Raw genomic sequence first — 3,087 nt, 5'->3', positions numbered from 1 at the left:
ATGAGAAGAAACAAATAAATAGGAATCAAGGTAATAAAGTTTCAAATGGGGGAAACAAAAAAGCAATAGAGCCACACTACCGCAAACTAAGAATTTGGGATTTTCACTGTACTTCACTACAGAGCACGCCCAGCGCCTCGCTGCTTTCATCCCAAGCTACTGAAGACAGTGCCTACAAAAACACAGCCATGGTCAGATGTGATGTGCGTGGAAATCACACAGTATCTCTTTTACTAAGCACAATCTGTTTACTGCTCCCAGCTGAGCACTGAATCACAGATGTGCAGAACAGTTGAGGTTGGAAGACACCTCTGGAGGTCTTCTTGTTCAGGCACAATTGCTTTATAAAAATCAAATTAAGGAAAGAGTCACGCATATTCTTTCATTTTGTTTAATCTGCTCAACTTCTTAAGACAGCAGCCACTCTGCATCTTAATAATTTTGAACTTACTCACTAGAAGCTTCACAAATTATCTCAGCAACTCATTCACTTAACAAATCTTGCTAAGATTTTCTCTATATTGAACTCGCACCAGCGTCTTAAACCTCTCACTACTTTGCTCCTGGGGAACAATGAAACTGTGCAGGAGGCAGGGAATACAGAGACAGAGGCACGCTGGTTTTAAGATGAGTTTTACTAGTTAACTCACTGCATCCCCTGCAAACAGGCAGGCCTTACTTAAACCAGAGCAGCTTTTAGTTAGCAAGTCCCTCGTCCTCCAAATCCTAAGAAATCAAGGTGGGCTTTGACACCTTTTAACACACTGGATCAGTTTTGTTTTATTTTACATCTTCAGGTACCAAGTGGCACTTCTGGTTTTCCATATGGAGCTGTGTTAGCAAGTGGAAGTGGAATTTGTACCAGCTGTTCCAGACTAGGAGGTTTTGCTCATCACACTGTATTCCAGCAGAACCAAATCAGCTGCACTTCGGCAAGCCTTTATGTGCTGATTAAGACAACACGACTGGCTAGAAGACAGAGAAACTGCCTGTATGCGCTCTGGTAGTTAGCTGGGCAGTTTTAAATTTCTATTCTTTGGCTCAGAGTGCATCAATATGGTGCCTGAGCCTCTACAGAAGGCTAAAGAAAAGCTGTTAGCCTTGGAATGTAATCATACGCCTTACCATCACCGAGCGTATCTTCCCTCATTCACCACCTCTCCAAGCACCTATTCAGCATGAACAGCAGAAAGGGAATCCTGGCTGGTCTTCCATCAGGAGAATTACTTGGAGAAATAACAGATGTTCTAGAGGGACACCCAGAAGAAGTTTAGACTCTACGTCCAATCTGGAAAGAAAACAAGGCTTTAATTAAGATTCAATTTTAAAATCAGACATCATCAAAGTAACTTCTCACGGAAGACCTCCTGGCAGCACCATGAAGTCAAGCACACCAACCATGCACAAACATGCCTTGCACAAAGCTGCAAGTAGTAGAAATAAAAAAGAACTTCATAGAAAGCTTAACTGACTTTCACCAAGGGCTGTCCTGTAACCGGGTGTTCATTCAGATTAAAGTATTGTGACAAAAAAAATAAAGAGCAATAACTAGTCCTGAACAATGCCTCCCACAGACAGTTTTTCCCAGCATTATCGTACCTTAAAACATATTAAGTTAACAGAGAAATGGAATTGGAGCATCCATAACCAAGATTATTACAGACTAATTCCACAGGTAGAGAAGCACTTGTGTAAAATGTCCCACCCATAAATAAAACCAAGGAGAAACATCAAATGCTGAGCTCAAAAAGGTCATATGTAAATCCGCTAATAAGATTCACTGAGATCAGGCATCAGCTACCAGTATGTCAGTGGCTCTTCCTCATACACGTAAAGGTCTCTGTGAAGCCTACAGAACCCCAGAGCTGCAGGCCACGGCCAGCAACAAAATGTTTAACTCCATGTCAGTGCAGGTGGAAACGCTCCCTTGTAATAACCACCAGAAGTTTGGGAGAAGGAACTGACACATTAGAGAAATGGGGCACTACAAGCCCCATCCGAGCAGGAATCACATACTCAGCAGGTGCCAAACGATTTGAGAGAGAGGACAGCACGCCTGACCTGCAGTTTAAGTGTTGAGAAGGAACACGGGGTTTATGCTTTGACGTCCGCCCGCCTCTCTCCTTGAACAACCAGCACATTGCATCCCACAGCTCAGCAGGGCAACACCTCAGCTCTCGCTGATTCAGAAGCGTTCCCCCACCTCTCTGAAAACATCAGGGCCTGAATGGTTTAATACCTGAGGGCGTCCCCGTGGATAAGGAGTGTCGGCCACCTGACTAACCCACACCTGAGGCCTAGCAGGCCTTCCACCATCAATTAAATATCTCACAACTTGAAGCTATTAAATTTCACTTTTTTATGAGATGCCAGCAAGGAAATTTGAAGATACCAGCTCATAACTGCATTAAGAAATGCTCACACACAGCAACCTTCAAATCACACCTAGCATTTCTGAAAGCACGTTACCTTTAGTTTTACTAATAAATCTCAAACGTGCCTCTTACCGCCAAACATAAATCTGGTATCACCAGTCACCTGGCCGGCAGTGTAAGCCTTTGCTGGGTTTCTGACAAGGAAATTTGAAGATACCAGCTCATAACTGCATTAAGAAATGCTCACACACAGCAACCTTCAAATCACACCTAGCATTTCTGAAAGCACGTTACCTTTAGTTTTACTAATAAATCTCAAACGTGCCTCTTACCGCCAAACATAAATCTGGTATCACCAGTCACCTGGCCGGCAGTGTAAGCCTTTGCTGGGTTTCTGAGAGGAACCCCAGGGCTGGGGCTGCTGCAGCACTGCAGGCAGCTGTGCTGGAGCTGGTGGCAAGCCAGAATCTGTCAAATCAACCGGGATTTCAAAAACCCTGATTGTTTCTCATAACTCATCCCGAACTAGGCCGTTTTCCCCCCATCCTTTCCAGGGAGAGGACCCAGGGCCGGGCCGGTGCCGGTAGCTCGTTCCGCGGCGTGCTCGGCTCCAGGCCTGGGAAGCATGGCCTGGCGAAGGGTGAGGGGACGCTCTGGGAGGCGGTCACGGCTCCCTCCCCGGCCCGCCCGTATCCGTGGCCCAGCGCCCCGG

This window comes from Cariama cristata, unplaced genomic scaffold, assembly GCF_000690535.1.
Source record: "Cariama cristata isolate BGI_N322 unplaced genomic scaffold, ASM69053v1 scaffold39545, whole genome shotgun sequence".
In the NCBI taxonomy this organism is placed as follows: Eukaryota; Metazoa; Chordata; class Aves; order Cariamiformes; family Cariamidae; genus Cariama; species Cariama cristata.
The sequence above is the reverse complement of the archived record's forward strand: the minus strand, read 5'-3'. Positions refer to the sequence as shown.